Here is a 20,990-nt window from a genome sequence, read left to right as displayed (position 1 = left end):
TGTGCATATGGACTACTCAGAGGGCTGAAAAAGTTATTTTTGACTGGTCCTCACACTTTTGACCAGTCCTCGAACTTACGACTGTCCTCACATTTTACATTTTTGCCCTATCTTGTCATCATGGTGAAGAGAAGCAGTTGTGAAATGAGTGACATGGTTGTTAAGAATGCTGCACGGGCATAAATGTGAGGATGGTCATAAGTGTGAGGACCAGTCAAAAGTGCGAGGACCTGTCAGAAATGACTTTTTTCAGCCCTCTGGTTAGTCCTTTTGTGCACATGGACTACTCAGAGGGCTGAAAAAGTTATTTTTGACTGGTCCTCACACTTTTGACCAGTCCTCGAACTTACGACTGTCCTCACATTTTACATTTTTGCCCTATCTTGTCATCATGGTGAAGAGAAGCAGTTGTGAAATGAGTGACATGGTTGTTAAGAATGCTGCACGGGCATAAATGTGAGGATGGTCATAAGTGTGAGGACCAGTCAAAAGTGCGAGGACCTGTCAGAAATGACTTTTTTCAGCCCTCTGGTTAGTCCTTTTGTGCATATGGACTACTCAGAGGGCTGAAAAAGTTATTTTTGACTGGTCCTCACACTTTTGACCAGTCCTCGAACTTACGACTGTCCTCACATTTTACATTTTTGCCCTATCTTGTCATCATGGTGAAGAGAAGCAGTTGTGAAATGAGTGACATGGTTGTTAAGAATGCTGCACGGGCATAAATGTGAGGATGGTCATAAGTGTGAGGACCAGTCAAAAGTGCGAGGACCTGTCAGAAATGACTTTTTTCAGCCCTCTGGTTAGTCCTTTTGTGCATATGGACTACTCAGAGGGCTGAAAAAGTTATTTTTGACTGGTCCTCGCACTTTTGACCAGTCCTCGAACTTACGACTGTCCTCACATTTTACGTTTTTTGCCCTATCTTATCACCATGGTGAAGAGAAGCAGTTGTGAAATGAGTGACATGGTTGTTAAGAATGCTGCACGGGCATAAATGTGAGGATGGTCATAAGTGTGAGGACCAGTCAAAAGTGCGAGGACCTGTCAGAAATGACTTTTCAGCCCTCTGAGTAGTCCCTATACACATAGCCACGCCCACCCAGTCACATGGCCTCCAAGCCACGCCCACACAATAAGCCACGCCCACAATGGTGTCCTTCTTACCAATGTTAAAATCTGTTCACCTTACCCTATACACATAGCCATGGCCACCCAGTCACATGACCAGCTAGCCACGCCCACCCAGTCACATGACCAGCTAGCCACGCCCACAAAATAAGCCACGCCCACAATGTCCCTCTTTACCAATGTTAAAATCTGGTCACCTTAATCATTTGCAATTAAGTTTTTGGTATATAGGTTGACCTATATTTTCTTTTTGCGTGAAGATGCAAAGAATGGGTTAGGCAGTTCTGCTTTTTCTCTGCTGCCTGTTACTTCCTTGCCATCTTCTCTCTTTAGTAGTCCTACTTTTTAAATTATCTTTGACATTTGTTGCAAGTCTTTGTTCTTTCTGAGCCTTTGCTTTCCTGACTTCATCTTTGCAGATTCAGGCTATCTGCAGATATTCTGCCTTAATTATGTGTTTGGTGCTGTTTAGAATAGTACTGCAGGACATCATGAAGCCTCTGAAAACTTTGGATATAATGCTCCCTGAAACTTGCTGCCAAATTATGAAAGATAGGAAAAATTATGAATGCAGTGACAGACTGATCACATGAACTATTTCATTAGTTCAACCTAATATCAATTACATTTAAATAGAACAAGGGTGGTTTATATCTGTCAGGGATGTTGCAATAGTCATATTCCTTCACTTAGCAGAGTACCTGAGTTTTACATAATTCTGTAATTCACAAATTTTCTGGAAATGACTTCAAAATCATTGGCGGCTAGTAATCAAAATGATTCTGGTTTGGCCCATAGCAAGTGTGTGGTGGGGTGTTATTTACTCTTTTTCCCCTCGACATTCCCTGCATCAAATTCCATTCTCAAACATTTATTTTATTTATTTACTTTGTCAAGTACATATTAGATAATATATATATATGTATAAGCATGAATTGAATACATAAAATGAATACAATTAAAGGGAACATTAGGACAGGAACAGCAAGCACGCTGGTGTTCTTATGCACGCCCCTTACAGACCTCTTAGGAGTGGGGTGAGGTCAACAGTAGGCAGTCTAAGGTTAAAATTTTGGAGGTTTTGGGATGAAACCAGAGTCAGGTAAGGCATTCCAGGCATTGACCATTCTGTTGCTAAAGTCATATTTTCTGCAATAGAGCTTGGAGCGGTTCACTTTAAGTTTGTATCTATTGTGTGTATTGTTGTGGTTGAAGCTGAAGTAGTCATTGACAGGTAGGACATTGTAGCAGATGATTTTATGAGCTATCCTTAGGTCATGCCGAAGGCAGCATAGTTCTAAATTTTCTAAGCCTAGAATATCAAGTCTGGTGGCATAAGGTATTTTGTTGCGAGCAGAGGAGTGGAGCATTGAGGGATAAGAAGTCAGAGACAAGTAAATTTATATCAAAAAAAGACATTAAAATTGACAAAGACAAAGTATCAAAAAGGAATGTTGGACATCAAGTAAACCAATCACAGAAAGTTGTAGAGTAGCTAACCAACACATTGACTAAATATTTTATTTAATTAATAGCAATGTATGATTTATAACTCATTCTAACCTTATTAAATCAGCTACTTGCAACATGAGAAATTGTCTTATTAGATACAGAGCCTCTTGACAGGATCACTCCTTTCTATATACTAAATAGAAAGCCATAGTACCCAAGATGAAAAAATAATAATTTGAATATGTCTCTTAATAGTAATTTGAAAAATCATTCTTCAGGACTTTACAAACTACAGTATATGTAAAACTAACACTTTCAGTTTGGTTTAAAATTTGGCTAAAACCCTAGAAAGAAAGTAAATACTATCTAATCTTTTGGACCAAATGCCACATGTGTATATAGCTACATGGTACACAGAGATTACTTGTCAGGGCACAGCACAAAGCACTTCTGCTGATTGATGAAAGTCAAGAAGGTTTACAAAGACGAGGGATCTTGAGGCACAGTAGATAAGAATGCAAATATATATATAGACAGCTCTTCCCCACTCATCATCAACCGAATTGTTTTGTGTTTTTACTGGATTTCAAGATACATGAGCAACATGCTGTTGCCACCTCTGATAATACGAATATAGTAATGCAAAATATACAGATTTAATAGGTTAGAATTGAATCAGACCTACTTAATTATGAATATTATGAATATTGACTATATAAGTAATATAAATACTATTTTGCTATTACCATTGTGGAAAGAAAATCCTTTGTTCTATTTCTCTGCTGCATGGTTATTAGCCTATTGCTCACACACTTTTTTTTGTCCAATGAGTTACAAATCCATTAGAAAAATAGAATAAATAATCCTACTGTAACCTAAAACCAGAGGCAAAGGGATCAAGCTAATACGTATTTCTACATGAATTAAGGGTCATGTAGTTGCCCAATATTTTCTCATTCTTGGTAGCAAGATATTCTATCTTGCAAGATATTCAGGGCCTACTTCCTCCCTAAAGCTTTGTATCATTTTTTTCTAACTATTGTTTTCCCACGTAGTCTTTTTGCTTTGCTTAAAAGTTTCATGCAAGAAGAAAAAAATCTCATTGGATGGATTATTATAGACCAGTGATGACGAACCTTTTAGACATCGAGTGCCCAAACTGCGTGCATGTGCATGCCCAAACTGAAAGGTACACACATTCGTGCACGGATATATGCATGCATGTACATGCATGCATGCACAGCAGAGACCAAAAGACCAGCTGGGCGACGGGAGGTGGGGCATCTCAACACTGGCAGCGCAGCGAGAGATAAGATCTTTTTCTTTTGTGAGCTTCTGTTTCGTCATTTGTAGGGAAACAGAAGCTCACGAATGGAACGCCATGGAGATCTGATGGCGCGCTTGCCAGCAGAGAGGACTCTGCATGCCACCTCTGGCATCCATGCCATAGGTTCACCATCATGATTATAGACCAAACAAACCACCAATGGCAAATCCATCTCTTCCCTGAAGTTTAGGGACTGTAATTTAGCACTCTTGTACATTGGGGGTTAGTAGATAAACATGTTTTGACTTCTCAGTCTAGAACTAAGAGAATGGCAGATTTAAATCTGGTATGTGTATCTAAGGGAAGACTAGAGACTGGAACTACCCATTCCTTAACCACCATGTGCACATGAGTGCACATTTTCAAACCAATGCCAATATAAATTTCTGGCTTTGCATCTTGTTCTTTTGTTGTTCATTCCCGGTAATGATCCAGTTTAAACCCTGCAAGGAATTCTGGTATAAGCCTATGATACAGATCCTGTGTTTAAAATACAGTATTTAAGAAAGAAACATATGAAGGTGAATGTTTCAGTTCTTTTCTTTTCCTTAGTTTTAGCCTGTTTTGTTCTCCCTTCCAATCTGTGCAAATAACTATTCACTTCAAGCCCATCGGCTAACCTAAAGGAGATATAATTTTTCCAAGTTTTCAAACAATATCAAAGAGAAAACCAAGAGCAGATCAACCAACCACAATGCTCCATGCATTGCATCTTAATTTTGAGAGAATTTATGCTTAAGGATTCTTTAGAGATAGATTAAAAGAGGGTAAGGAGGACAGGTTGAAATCCAGCTGTGCAATGTTTGTTTTTATGTAGAATAATCATAATAAGGTATTGTTATGATATCAAAAAATGTAGAATATGTCCCAAATGGATAATTGCATAAGCAAGAAAAGGTACCAACAGCAATTCAAGAATGTCTTTATTTTTATTACAATTTTATTGTGATTTTTATATATCTGTATATATATTTATAGTTTTATTTTGATATTGTAAGCAGCCTAGAGTTACAGCAAGATGGTGGCAAACAAATTTAATAAACAAATAAAGATAAAATAAATACTAAAATAATAGCTGTGTGTCTTCTGAAACAAATCTTACAACTTTTATGGAAATCCACAACGGAGGGCAACTGCACATCACTTAGCGAAATGTTCTCCACTTTTTTTGGGTGGTTGCAGTTATGACCCTACTTTTTTCCATAAAACGTTTTTCTTATGCTTCATATTGAATTATAACAATACCTTATTACAATTAACCACTTGGTACAGTTGCTTAGAAAACAAAGAAAAAGAAGTCAAACAGATCAAATTGGTAGTATGTTCTTGTTGTAAAAAAAATCAGATTTGTATGTTTTCCACTACCCAGTCTGTGATGGACAGTCTATGATAGACATTCTATATAGGTAGTCCGACTTATAGTACTTAAATTAAAATAGTTTGTTTATCAACTGTTCAAAGTTATAATGGCACCGAAAAAAGTGACTGACCATTTTAACATTTATGACAGCAGCAGCATCATATGATCAAAATTCATATGCTAAGCCATTGATTCATATTTATGACGGTTGCAATGTCCCGGAGTCATGTGATACCTTTTGGAACTTCTGACGAGCAAAGATTTATTTAACAACTATGTTACTAACTTAACAACTGCTGTGATTCACTTAACAACTATGGCAAGGAAGGTCGTAGAATGGGCCAAAACTCATTTAAGAAATGTATCACTGAGCAACAGAAATATTGGGCTCAATTGAGATGATAGGTCAAGGACTACCTGTATACTGAACAGCCATACTGCTTTTTTGTTTGAATGGGGCCCCTGATCCACGTGTGAAATATTTTACACTAGGAGTCATAAACTATAGATCTAGATCAAGAGTATCAAACTCGATTTCATTGAGGGCCTCATCAGGTTTGACCTTCGGGTGTGTGACCAGCTCGACATCACTCATCGAGGCTCGTTTTTGGCTGTGACAGCCTTCTGCAGCCCTCTGTGAGTGAAAACGGAGCTCGGGAAGGCCACACACCACCTCCCTGAGCTCTATTTTCGCTCGCAGAGGCACCATCTTTCCTTTGTTGTTTCAGGGCAGGCCAATAGGCCAGATCTAAGCACCCCACAGGCTGGATCTGGCCTGCGGGCCTTGAGTTTGACAACCCTGCTCTAGATATCATATTTCCTAAAAATATATAATGCTACTTTTGAAATGATTTTCTTTTGAAATACTTTCTAAATACTGACGGCCGCAACCAATCCATGACTTCTTATTTTTCACATTACATTATGACTGGGCCAGCAAACTATTTTGTGTTTTATAGCATGCCAGATTTATAAATAAGGTCATTGCTATATCTGTTGTAAGCAAGCTCACCAAACAAGGTATATACCATTTAGCTCCTGCAGACAGAGAAAGCCCTGTCAGGATACTTAAACTGAATTTTAATATAAATTGTTATTTTTTTTCAAGATTAACCGACCAATTAATTAATTAAACATATGAATAATCAGTATCACTTATATGTCTAATTATTACAATTAGCCTAGCAAACAAAGATAGATATATACTGTATTTTTGGGGACTATAGACACACTTCCCCCCCAAAAAAAAGTGGGTGGAAGGGTATGTGCATCTTATAGAGCGAATATTGTGGCGGGGGAGGGAGGTTGGTGCAGTGCCAATCAGCTGTAGTAGGTGGCGGGGACCACTGCCACCTATCACCGCCACTGCCACCTGTTCAGTGAATAGGCTGCAGCAAATGGACCATGGCGAATGGGCCGTGGACATGGCTGCAGGAGAAGCAGATTTTTTTTCTTGTTTTCCGCCTCTAAAGCTAATATGCGTCTTATAGTCTGGAGCATCTTATAGTCCGGAAAATACGGTATGTTTAATGCATACTTATTTACATTATTCACTGTATCATTTTTAATATAAGAACTCTATTTAGATTTTCTTGAGTTCCTTTCTATTTATTTTTCAAGCAAACTATTTTCATGATTCACAGGATTTTGCTTCATTCCTTTAAAGCACACTATTCTGATAAGCATCAATTAAATATCAGCCTTTTTCTTTTTCTTTTCTCCCCTTTCATTTAATCATGTTTGAATTTTGAAGACTGTCTGGACAAGCCCCTCTAGTTTTCATGGAAAGGTTTTTCAGAAATAGTCTTCTCTCAGGAAGACAATGACAGAGATAGTGATTGGCCTAGGTTATCCACCAGTTTCGTAGTTTTTAACCTGATGCCTTAACTATTACACCAAGTTTGCTCTCTTTTTGCTTTCTTAATCTCACTTAATGTTATCCTTTCCCATTGTGATACCTTAATCAGACCTTCTTTCATTCCTTGTCCTAATCTTCTGTTGTTAATTTCCTATCATTTTCTTTTATTGCTTCTACAAAATTTATGGCTCATTTTTTGAGGTCTTCCATGGCCTCTCCCTCTCTTCAAAATTTTAGTCAGATGCCATCTTGGTCTCCCCTGGATGGTGACTATATTATAACTATTCCTTGATACTTGCATTATTATTTTACTATTTATTTATTTATTTAATCTAATTTTTATACCGCCCTTCTCCCGAAGGACTCAGGGCAGTGCACAGCCGAAGATAAAACAAACACATATATAAAATTTAAAAGCAATTTAAAAACATATTAAATAATTTGGCCCTGACATCATTAAAAACAAAACAACTAAAATTAAAATTAATGTTTAGGCCAGCCCAGCTTGTTGGAACAATGTCTTGAGGGCACAGTGAAAGGTGCGTAGGTCAGGGATCATCCGTATGTCTGGGGGCAATTCATTCCAGAGGGCGCGTGCCCCCATAAGGAAGGCTCTCCCTCTGGGGGTCACCAGTCGACATTGTTTGACCGACTGTACCCTGAGGAGTCCCTCTCTGTGGGAGCGTACTGACCGGTAGGATCCTATCGGTAGCAGAAGGCGATCTCATAAGTACCCAGGTCCTAAGCCATGGAGCGCTCTAAAGATGGTAACAACACCTTGAATCACACCCAGAAGACCACTGGGAGCCAGTGCAGCTTGCGCAGGAGAGGTGTTACATGGAGCACTGTGTCGCTCTCATAATCACCTGCGCGGCGGCATTCTGGACCAGTTGGAGCCTCCAGGTGCTCTTCAAGGGGAGCCCCATGTAGAGAGCATTACAGTAGTGCAGATGGGAAATGGTCTACTTCCCATCTGGACATCTGGACAACTGATGTTGTTATGCTGTTATGTTTAATATTAATATTAATTTTATTTTGGAAGTCTGAAAGACACTCAAAATAGACATGTTGCACCGACAGGTAGCGAACAAATTTAATAAATAAGTAAAATAAAAATGATTGGAGCAATATAGAAGACTTATAATTAATTAGTATACAATCCTCTTACTCAAGGCCCATTTCTGAAGGAAGTAGGTTTTTATTCATCCCCATTCTGATATTTGTCCTTTTGGAAGGATACATGACTTTTATTTTTAAAACACCCTGAATAATGTTGTATCAAAACAAATGCTTAGTAGCTGCCTAATCTTAGGAAAACCATTTACAGATTTCAGTCAACTCTGCTGTATAAATTGTTATTTGAAATAATCAAGAATATCTAAAGAATTGCCTGAAATTGCATTAAACATGTTGCATAATTCAGTTGAAGAAACTGAGCAGTTTTCTTGCAAAAGTGAAGCTCTTAATATATTATCTTATTTTAAGCCGTTAACTGGGGAGCTAATTCAGCAGCCTACATTTATTATTAAGAGTTCAAATAGTAAGAATTTAAAGTTGTCTTCAACCTCAAGGAAATTGACTAGGATGGGAAATATTATTATTGCAGACGTTTTTATTTGCCTTTAAATGAGGTCCATGGTGTTACCTGCAGTCTAAAGGTTGTGATTCTAAGCAAGTTTGCTTGCAAATAAATACCATATTTTTAGGAGTATAAAATGCACCGGAGTATAAGATGCACCTTAATTTTGGGGGGAGGAAAACAAGAAAAAAAGAATTCTGCCTTTGGCTACCAGCATCAAGATCAGCCGTGTCCTCACTTCCACTCGATTTTGATGAGCAGCACAGATCTTTTTATCCATTTAAAACAAACCCTATCACTATATGCACATTTAACTGGAACGACTGGGGTGGGGATGATTTTCATGGGAGCAGAAGAGGGACTTGGCACCGAAGACTCTGCTCCCAAGACGTCCCCGTCTTCCTACCTATAGCCGTAGGCATTGAAAGCCTGGCTTTCTTCCTTCTTTGGCCTGGATTATGGTACGTTTCTATTTTGTTGGAAGCGCGGCTTTTGTTTCCCAGTTACTCAGAGGCTTTGGTTTAAGGTGGCGCTGCTTTACACCACCCTCCTCCTCCTCCTGCAAGTGAGAGGTGCCTTAGAGACTCAGCTGGGGAAAGAGGGCCTTGATTACCGGTACTGAATTCTTTTCCAGAAAACCTATCGGGGTGCTCCTGTGATCTGCAGGAACTACTCGCTTTCCCCCGAAGAGACCCTTCACATGCTCTGGGGGAGGGTCGGAGCACAATCTGAGGAACAAACCTCTTCAGGATGGTCTGGGGAGCAGTTTCGGCGAACAAGACAGGCCCCATGGTTCCTGGATGGTCACCCCTCTGGCTGCTCAGCGGGCAGCTCAGGGCAGACAATGGTTGTGATGACTTCACTCCCCAGCAATGTGAGGAGCCACCACTACCATAGCCTAAGCCCTCTCCGTCCCCAGGAGCCGAGCTGATCGGGAACCCCTAGAAGTGTCCCTCCTTTCCAGCCACCGCTGTCCATATTCCCCAATGCAATTCTCATAGCTGCATTTCAGGCAGTGGCCAGTTCCCCTGCAATGTGCAGCGGGTAACAGGGAAACGTTTTGGATTCGGGGAGGGGATCGCAGCACTGCCACCTGAAAATGCTTTTCTTCCCATTGCACATACATGCCCTTGTCTTCCTTCTCAGGTGACTCACCTTCTCTTTCCTCTTGGCCAGATCCGCCGCCTAAAACGTGATGCACTATTTTGCCTCTGCACATATCATTTTTGGAATCGGGAAGGGGACTGTGGGTCTGCTGCCTGAAAACACTTTCCTTTGGAATAAGAATAGATTCCAAAGACAGCTTTCCTTCCCAATTCCAAAGGAAAGCATTTTCGGGCAGCAGCACTATGATCCCCTTCCTGAATCCAAAATAGTTCCCAGTTCCCGACTGCACATTGCAGGGGAACTTGCCACCGCCTGAAAATTGCTCTGAGAATTGCATTGGGGAATCTGGCCAACAGGCAGTGGTAGCTGGAAAGGAGGGATGTTTCACTTTAGGGGCTCCCACTTGGCTTGGCTCCTGGGCGCAGAGAGGGCTTAGGCAGTGGCGTTTCCTCACATTGCTGGGGAGTGAAGTCATTGCAACCATTGTCTGCCCTGAGCTGCCCGCTGGGGAGCCAGAGGGGTGACCAGCTATGAACCGTGTGGCCCGCCTTGTTCACCGAAGCTGCTGGGCAGATCCCCCCCCAGACTGTTCCAAAGAGGTTTGTTCCTCAGGCTGTGCCCCGACCCAGATCCCTGCCACATGGAACTGCCCAAAAATGTCCAAAGGGTGGGGATTAGTAGATGGGTGGGACTACATTTGGACTATAAGACGCACCCAGATTTTCACCCTCTTTTTGAGGGTAAAAAGGTGTGTCTTATACTCTGAAAAATACGGTACCACATATTATCAACTGATTTTAAATATAATGAAATTTCAGGTGCAAAAGACCGGGTCCACACATCAAGGTTTAATTAAGCTGATTTATTTCTAAAAGTTATGCACAGGAATCTTCTCAAGTAATGATCAGCACCAGGTTAGAGTTAGATAAGGGCCAATGGCACTCAAGAGAAGGTTGAACTTAGTTCATTTATGCTATGTAAATCCCTCTTTTCATTCAGCCCCCAAGTTCTTCTATTCTTTCTCCTACATGAACCATTTATTAAGTTGGATGTGTAAATCTTTTTTTAAAAAATAAATATACAGCCTTCCTAGGATCCTGCTTATTTCTTTAAAAGGAATATTTTCTATCCTTTGATTTCTGCCAGCTGTCTTTAACCCAATATCCCATAAAAATATCAGACTTCTTTTCCATTCTTTCCTGGCAATCTGGATCATGAGACTTGATAGTTGATGATGCCCGCTCTACATATTTATTTAATCCCTGTATGAAAATATAAACAAGTCAAAATAATATCATCAATTTGGTATAATTAATTAATTAATACTTGCAAAATAGGAAAATAAAAATGAAGGTATATTCACAATTAAAAATAGATTCAGAATTATGTGAGGATAATCAATTACGCAATAGACAACAGTAGTGTATATTTTAATTTAAAGAATGGTTAAAATAGTTCTAATAATTTTCACTAATATGAACAAAGCCAAAATAGATAAATTATATAAAGTGATTGTTTTTTTTTTTTTTTGCTTTAATTTATATGCCGCCCTTCTCCGGAGACTCAGGGCGGCTTACAATGTATTGAGGTTCCTTTGTAAAGCTTAACCTGATTAGCAGTCAAAATTTTTGGAGATGGACCAACTAGTTTTATTCATAAGAACTGATTGTGTTTATCATTCACCCTCTCACCTTAACCTGTTTCACATCATTATTTTAAGCATATCTGGAGGTAAATGTATAGTCCTCTGAGATCTTTGGAGAAAGGATAAGACAATAAGATTATTTCATTTTGGTGGGAGGACAACATATAGAAAAGCAAACATTTAATAGTTCAAAAATGATGTGGATGTTTGCAATTACTGAAGAATTTGATGAATATGACATTAACAACCATGTGAAATTAAACTTTTGCTATATGTTACTGTTCAAATAGTTATTGGGTAAGGAATATATATATTTAAATTGAAGATGGATAATACCAGTGCATTTCTGAATTGGCGTACAGTTCTTCTAACAACATAATTTCATTAAATGTCAAATGCTAACAGAAATGCAGAGTACGTGCCCTACACTCTGAGGGTGTGTTACGCTGCAATTCCCAGAATAGCTACTACTAAGAAAGATTTGAGCCAATACTAATGGAGGTATCATATTTGAGAATAGAATAGAATAGAATAGAATAGAATAGAATAGAATAGAATAGAATAGAATAGAATAGAATAGAATAGAATAGAATAGAATAGAATCTTTAAGGGACCTTGGAGATCCAGCCCCCTGGTCAAGCAGGAGAACCTATCCCCATGACGGCGAACCTATGGCACGCGTGCCATAGGTGACACGCAGAGCCCTCTCTGCTGGCATGTGCACCATCGCCCCAGGTCAGATCTCTGTGGCGTTTCTTTCGTGAGCTTTTGTTTCCCTGTAAACAACGAAACAGAAGCTCACAAAAGAAAAAGATCTTACTTCTTGTCGCGTTGCCGGTGTTGGGATGCCCCGCCTCCCACCAGTCAGCTGGTCTTCGGGTCGCTACTGTGCATGCACGCAGGTCCGTGCATGTCCACGTCCATGTCCATGCACACCTTTCAGTTTAGGCATGCATGTGTGCGCAGTTTGGGTACTCGGTGTCTAAAAGGTTCACCATCACTGACCTATACCATTTCAGACAAGTGACTTCCTAGTCTCTTCTTAAAAACCTCCAGGGATGAAGCACCTATGATTTTTGAATGGTTAATTGTCCTCATTGTTAGGAAATTTCTTCTTAATTCCAGATTGCTTGAATAGTTTCCAACCATTGTTTCTTATTCTGTCCTCCGGTGCTTTGAAGAATAATTTGACCCACCCTCTTCTTTATGGCAGCCCTCAAATACTGGAATACTGCTATGTCACCCCTAGTTCTTCTTTTCTGTAGACTAGTCAAACCCAAAAGCTGCAGCCATTCCTCATATGGTCTTTTATCAGCATAGTTGGTCTTTTTTGAACTTTTTCCAAAGTCTCAACATCTTTTTTGTAGTATGGTGACCAAAATTGGTTGCAGTATTCCAGGTATGGTCTTACTAGGGTTTTATAAAGCGGCACTAATATTTCACCTGATCTTGATTCTATGCCTCTGTTTATACAACCCAGGATTGTATTAGCTTTTTTGGCAGCTGCTGCACACTGCTGGCTCATATTCAAGTGATCTCCACTAGGACTCCAAAGTCCCTCTTACAGTTACTGTTTTTGAGCAAAGTCTTGCTTAATCTATCCTTATACCTTTGATTTCTCCTGCCTAAATATAAAACTTTACTTTTCTTTACATTAAAATTCATTTTGTTGGATAGGCCCATTGTTCAAGTTTGTCAAGATCTTTTTGGATCCTAAGCTTGTCTTCTCGGATGTTGGCTATTCCTAAAGTTTAGTCCCATCTACAAATTTGATGATCCCCTTCTATTTTTCTCATCTAAGTTATTAATGAAGATATTGAAGAGTACTGGACCTAAGATGGAGCCTTGTGTTGTCAACAACTACAAATCCATCTAGTAATGATGTTGTCTATTTCACATTTTTCTAGCTTACCAAGAAGTAAATCGTGGTCTACTTTGTCAAATACCTTACTGAAATCATACTATGTCCACAGTATTTAGCTGGTCTACTAATTTAGTGACTTTATCAAAGAATGAAATAAGACTGGTTTGGCATGGTCTGTTTTTAACAAACCTATGTTGGCTACTAGTTATAACTTTATTTGCTTCTAGTTGTTTGCAGATCTGTTTTTTTTTAATTATCTTTTCCAGAATCTTCCCAGGTATTGATTGTTAGACTGATTGTTCTGTAGTTCCTGGGTCCAGTGTTTTTTTTTTTTTTTAAGATTTAGAAAATTCATGCAGAAGACAGCAGTATAGTCCACCCACAAACTTTAGTCTTCTAACCTTAAATATCTGCATTGCAAAAATATTTAATCTGCATATCATATCATACAACATCTTGAACCAAAGAACACACAAAAACCATAATGAACTCTCTCTTTTGTTTTGGTTAAAAAAGGTAGGAAGGGGAGAAGAAGGTTGTTTGAATCAAGGACTTTAGCACAGATAATTCTTTATTAAGCAATATTTTTCCAATTTAAATTCCCTCCATATTAGAATTAGAGATTTAGGGAGACTAAATTTATGTATAGGAATCTGTCCTTCATTCCAGATAATTCTGATGTTGTAACTAAATATCTTCTGTTTACACTCTTGTAAACTGGGTAGCCAGTTACTGACTTGAGATACAGATATTCTTATTTTTCTTTCCAGCCCTCTTCCATTAATTAGAGAGAGAATACCATCTAAGATCCTGAGATTTTCAAAGTCTGCAGTCATACAAGCTAGTCTTTTCAGTATCATTTCCCCTTATATTAGCAAGAGGGTAATGCTTTGGAAACTGTGGCAATAGCATAAAAGAAACCCCTCAAAGAAGGTAGAATTATTTCTGCTTTATATATATTTGGAATAAATGCTTAAGTCCATTAGTTCCTCTTTTACAAAGTATTACAAAAACACTGTATTTTGTGCTGGTTTTGAAAAAGGAAATTAACCATAGTACTGGAAGAACAAGAATGGAATTGACTGAGAAATCTCCTTTATTTATGTAGTGAAGCAAAGTTACTACAGAGGAATGAAAAATGCTAGGGGAATAATAACAGCTCCCTTCTTATGCCTTCTGAGCACAATGAGCAGGAGACACTAAGTGAATTTCAGTGTTTAAAACTAACCAAGTATTCTCAGGTACATTAGAGGAACCTGTCTAATCAGTGTTAAAGTAATTCAATTGCTAGTCCAATGATTTCTGTATGTCAAACAGAACATACAGGCAACATATTAGGCTGGCTTTGGAACTATACCACAGAATGAACAGAATTTAACTTTTAGCATCAATGGGAGTTTTTCTAATGCAACAAAGACAACTATCCTGCCCATACCATAATATATGATCCCTACTCACTCCTATTTAAAATATCTTGCCCATACCATAATGTATGATCCCTACTCACTCCTATTTAAAATATCCATATGCATGAATGTATTCATTGAAACTTGTAGCCTAGTACAATGGGATTGAGGTGCATTTAATTTGTTAAGACATATATAAATCACATTCCATGAAGCAGACAGAGTTTACAGTTAGCAAAGCAATTCTTTTCTGTGTTACTCTGTTGAAATAAATGGCTTATTTATAAAATTACTACTATGCCTTTAGGTGGTTTCCACACACTTCAATGGAACTTCAGTAGAAGACATTTGTTATTTGTTTATTAGTATGTAAGGTGTCACTCAGGTTTTTTATTTTCATTATTGAACATTTGAGGCTTGATAACACGGTTGGATAACTGGAAAGCAAATGTATATAGAGAGCATTGACATAAAGGATGGATCAAACTCCATGTCATTCATAACATGGGTTCATTGATGCTTTGGCTTAGTGCAGTGGGTAAACCTATCAATTTTGATACTATGTGATGCAAAATACTACAATTTATTCAACAAGTCAAGGTTTTAAAACTTTGCTTAGCAGAATATGAACCTCTTAGTGTCAAAACTGAAATCAGGTTGGAGACTTTTTTGTTGTTATTGAAAAACCATGATTATGATAAAATATGGAAGTTAACTCCACACCTAACTTGGTTAGATATCTCATTTAGATACCAAAAAGTTTCTTGACACCTAGGAAATACTAGCTTTCATAATTTGGAGAAAATACAATACAATGGTACAATCTCAAATTGCAGGACATTTTGTGGCAGAAGAGGGAGGGGGACAGAGAGATTGAAAATAAAGTTTCTCATGGGCAGATGATACATATATATAAGTCTAGAATTCTTTCTAAATAATTTAATTTTTGCTCTGTCTGAATATATTTTATTCCTACTTATTCTCCAGATCTGAAACTTTTAGAGCACTCTGTGTTCTTTCCAAAATAACAAAAATAAATAAATAACATTTCTGAATGCTTGGATGTCTAAATAAAAATCTTAAAGCCACCAATTCAGGTGTGAAATCCAGCAGGTTCTGACAGGTTCTGGAGAACTGGTAGCGAAAATTTTGAGCATTTTGGAGAACTGGCAAATACCACCTCTGGCTGGCCCCAGAATGGGGTGGGAATGGAGATTTTGTAATATCCTTCCCCTGCCCTGCCCACCAAGCCACACCACACCACACCACGTCCACCAAGCTGCGCCCACAGAACTGGTAGTAAAAAAAAATGGATTTCATCACTGCACCAGTTGGACTCAAACAGCAAACGTTCACTGGCCACAATAGCTTACTAAATGACCTTGGACCAATCATCCTCTCTTAGTCCAGCCTAACAGAGTGTTGCAGTTCTGAGCATAAATAGAAGGAAAGAATATTACTTTGGGCAAATGAAAAAAAAAGCAGGTTATATCAGGGGTGGGTTCTACTTACCTTTACTACCAGTTTGCAGCAGGAGCGCGTGCGCTTCTGCACATGTGCAGATCACCCATGATAACATCGTGGCAGGTGGGTGGAGCCTCCTACCGGTTTTACTACTGGTTTTATAGAACCAGACAGAATCGGGAACAACCCACGACTGGGTTATATATATTGCTGATTAGAATTTATTCAATCAAGAATGTTGGTTTTTCAAGTCTATTTAAAATATTTTTGAAATAATATCTCCTTTATTATTATTGAGAATTGGAATAAGTTTATTTTTTTTCTTTAAGTTCCTAATATCTTTTAGGATTTGTGCCATTGGATTTCCATTTTATTAGTATTGTTTCATTACCTGGAAGCACCCAGAATTAAACTGTATATTTTCTTGAGTGTTTTGCTGTAGAAAAACAATTAGCTAACTATTATGAATAAGCAAAATAATTCTAAACCAGAGAACCACATGCTATTTTACAGTACTTAAATTCACAGTATCTTAGTTTTCCTCTGGAAGCAAAGAAAAGAGTTGAGTATAAATGGTGGCAGTTTAGCAATCTTAAAATGCACTGAGTATCTTGGGAAGCATTAACTTGAGGCTATTGTGTTCCTGAAAATCAGCATGTGACCTCGTATGATACCACTTCATGTCCATGTCCAATTTTTTAAAAATAAAATTGAAGGCAACAGATGAAAAGAAGTGATTTCTAGTTTATCTTATTTAGAACATTTATTTTATTCACTCTCACTCCTTCTGTTTCATCTACTTAATGACTTTTTTTTTTCCAAATAAGAATTATCTCTTTTCCTAATAATATTTGGAAATGCATTGAGAAAGGACTCTTCCAGTTGGAACTGTCAGATGTTACAGAAATAAAATCATGTAATAGCCAGTAACTTCATTTCAGAGATTCAACTTTTTGAACTCTGAAAGCCAATGCAAACTTCAGGGTTGAATTCTCTGGCAGCAAGAGAAAATCAGAATGGAAAAAAGTTTATTGTGTTGAGTTCTTTCTTAGAAACAAGGAGAAATAGCAACTCTTTATGAATGTGTAAAATAAATTTTGTTTCACAATCTTTATACTATTAGTAAATGCATGCTATGCTGGATGTGAGAACATGTTTTCTGAGCCTAGTGGCACACAAATATAATAAACACATTTACTGCTGTTTGCCAAGACAGAAGGCATTTTGCTAACTTGTCCTATCCCTAATAAATATGAGATGCTACCATAGTCAGGACACAAGGAATTTTTTTCTTAAAATAGCTGTTATTTAAAATTTCATTCTGAAGTACCAATGTGTTTTATTCTGTTCTACCAGCTGCAAAGTCAATTTTGTAGTAATAGCAAGAACAGACATCAGCTCTGCCAAAGTTATCAAGTGCTTGAACTACAAAGAAACTTAAATGTAAAGAACTCTTGTGTGTTTTATTTGTTATGATCCAATATACTGAACAGCCCATATGATAAATAGCTGGGTTTAATGCAGTTTTAATGAAAACCCATGTTGAATGCATTTCCATAAGTGAATGAGTGTTGACACATTGACACAACATTTCCAGCTGTTTATATACATGTATCTACAATAAAGCAGTACCTTAGATAACAGTAGCAAAACATTAATTTCATCTCTAAAGAGAAAAATAATTTATTTAGATGAACACGGCTGTCAGCCCTACTCTGAACTGATTTCCTTCAAACTCCTTTTACACTGAGTAAAGAGAAAACATCTTTTGAGTAGAGTAATGAAACTCTGCTACTATTACCCAATGTAAATAACATGTAGTATGCAACATAATATTTGGAGCTGCAACTATCAGATTTGAAGTCTTGGAATAACTATGTATATTTTTTTTAATCCAGCCACCTTATGAAAGACAGCTATCTATTTTGAAATGCAATGTACAAATTTAATAAATAAAATAAATTCTGCATCAATTTATATATACTGCTACAAGCCCACAACCTAGAACTGCTGTTGCAGTCTTACTGCTTCCAACGCCATATGTAGACATACCTATCACAGAATCTGTTAAATGCCATATAGAAAGAAGGGGGGGGGGAATGACAAATAAAACCCAGAATACCTCAAGGTATTGAGAAAAAATGATTTGCATTTAGGTTTTGTAAAGATGCAACTTCTAATTGTGACATATAATGACTGTTCAATAGATACTGCACATATGCAATACACACATAATATTGCACATAATTTCATTCCACTGAGCAGTATTTCTAATGCTAGTTACATATCCTATGCATACTAGCATCTATGATTTATTCTGCATTCATATTAGACAAAAGTTATATGAAAACTGCTAGGTTTGTTATACCTTCACTGATACCCAAAAGTTAGTAAACATTTGCAACTGGCTAACACAGCCATTGCAGTGTCCAGTGCAATTTCTACTGTTCTTTTCATAAAACAGGTAGAATTCCTTCACTCTGCCACATCAACTGCACAGTGTCTCTGCATGTTAAAATTTCCATCCAGCTGCCACATTGGCATGTTATTTGTTTGCTGTGTCCAAGACTGAGCTATCACCCTTTATGTGGACTGCAAGGGAATCAAATTGTTTCCAATATGATAAGAGAGACTCCTGCAAGGACTCTTCTAAAATGAAGACTGAGGAATTCTCACCCACATTGGATGCGGGGGTGGGTGGGTGGGTGGGTGGGGTGCTGCCCTCCAGTTGACTTTATCCCCCTTCACAATTCCAATTGCTTTCATTTTCCACTTATAAACTAACTGGCATCCCTCCTCCAACACATAAATGTTCAGTGCACCAAGTTCCTTCAGAAAGATGCTCTACTTTACTACAGTGAACACTGCAAGGAACTGAGCAAAAGAAAAAGCTTTAGCTAAGCTAGAAGTTCATCTTGAAAGGGAGGGGGAAGGGGAGAAGATTATTTCGCTTCTACATACTGAATTCCTAGAGTGAAAAGGAAAAGGCAGGTACAATATTCTGTCTGTTCCCCTCTTAATAGATTTTTCTTTTGGAGAAAAGGAACGAGAGAGCAGAAGCCCCCCTATAAATACAGGACAGTAACAAGTGGAAGATGATGTTGAATGTCTGAATCCTGCAAAAAATAAAAAATAAAAAAAAAATCCTAAGAATGGATGCAGGGAAGCTCAGTGCAAAATATTGTAAAGACAGCAACCGCTCAAATGAACTCTTGCAACTGCAGCTTTCTAAGAGGGAATTGGCTTTTTACACTACCAGCAAAACTACGCAGATCCACAGTCTGAAAGACTCCCGTACCTTCTACCGTTCTCCCTTTCCCAAGATTTAAAAATCCCCACATAAAATCAGCCAAAGCTCCAACTTGACATCACTTACCTCTCCTCTGAAAGGCAGACAGGGGAGTTTATTCTCTCTGAATCTCCCCTGCAGCACCAGGGTCCCAGCACTTGGAAATTAGCCGGCTATCTTTTTGCAAGATCTGATCGCTGAATTCCACCTCTCCTTCCCAAAGGTGGGCTGGGGGGAGACCGAGTTGGAAAAACAATCGCCCACGGATGCCCAAATGGACAGTAGTTGTACCACGAGGGCTACCGAAGTCTGAAAGAGGGCAGGAATCAACCCCGCCGGCTCAGACAAAGGTTCCCCACCAGAGCGGAGTCCCTTGGCGCACGCTGCAGGATCGACGCCCTTTCAGGCTGAACTGAACTGCCTCTCTTTGCATACCCCGCAGCAGCTCACTCGGTCACTCCGCACCGGCAGAAGGTGACGGAAAAGGACCAGCGCACAGCGCCTCCTTGCCCAGGTCCCAGCTGGGAAGCTCAAGCGGGCAGAGGCAGGGCTAACTGGCAGCTTAGCCCAGACTTTAAAGGAGCCGCACGCTCGGGTGCCTCCCTCCAGCGATGCCGAGGATAGCCCTAGAAACTAGGCGAGCGGCTGTCACGGGGACATGAAGAGGCGGGGGCTTCCTACGGAAAAGAGGAAACCTGGCTGGTGGCGTGGGTGTGGACGTGATCCGCTACACCCCTTTCCAGTTGGGCAGGCACGCTTGTTCAATTTTCCGAAAACTGAGGAAGACGTTAGAAAGACCCGAGCACATACCCGAGCCTGTATGCTCTAGTCTAGTTAAGATACCAGGCTAGTTAAGTGGAAGGCCATGAGTTCAAGTTCCGCCTTATCCATGAAAGCCAGCTGGATGATTTTGAGCCAATCTCACAACCCCAACTCACCTCACGGGGCTGCTGCTGTTGAAAAAGAGTGAATAAGTTCACTGCCTGGAGTTGTTTGTGAAATAATAAAAGCGGGATACAAATAAATTAATTCAATCAATAAGCATATTTACCTCAGCTATTGATTCCAGTGCTTGTTTGCTCTTAAACCATCATAAAGGTGGTTTAATGCAACACCATGGCTACACTAATATTTCACACGAATTTTTGGTGTATGCGTGAAAGCTGACTCCCAAGCAATAGAGGTGATTTAGCAATAACTTGCAGTCTTGGTTAACTTTTTCCTGTCTTAGAGTAGCAGAGATCAGAGATCTGGTCTTGACCTGAAGACCAGGATAAGGAGGCCTTCACAGATGTTTGGCTTACTTGCCCCAGCCTTGCCATGTGAGGGGAGCACTGCAGTGGTAGGTTTCAAAATTTTTTACTACTGGTTCTGTGAGTGTGGCTTTGTGGGTGTGGCATGGCTTGATGGGCGTGGCTTGGTGGACATGGCAGGGGAAGATTACTGTAAAATTCCCACTTCCTCCCAATCAGCTGGGACTCGGCAGAGAGTAGATGACGAGCAAGCCA

At 39.0% G+C, this 20,990-nt stretch overlaps 1 protein-coding gene across 1 annotated transcript in view; it reads right to left on the bottom strand.

The window, feature by feature from the left end:
• CALCR (calcitonin receptor) overlaps positions 1-20,067 on the bottom strand; it is a 168,815-nt gene extending 148,748 nt beyond the window's left edge. Inside the window, exon 1 of the mRNA XM_034402015.3 lies at positions 19,570-20,067. The gene's annotated coding sequence lies outside the window, so the exon portion shown is untranslated. The remainder of the gene's footprint in view (positions 1-19,569) is intronic.
• Positions 20,068-20,990: the final 923 nt, after the last annotated feature.

Source organism: Pantherophis guttatus, chromosome 4 (assembly GCF_059756535.1).
Source record: "Pantherophis guttatus breed Tessera chromosome 4, ASM5975653v1, whole genome shotgun sequence".
Classification (NCBI taxonomy): Eukaryota; Metazoa; Chordata; class Lepidosauria; order Squamata; family Colubridae; genus Pantherophis; species Pantherophis guttatus.
This window is presented reverse-complemented; position numbering and strand designations above follow the sequence as displayed.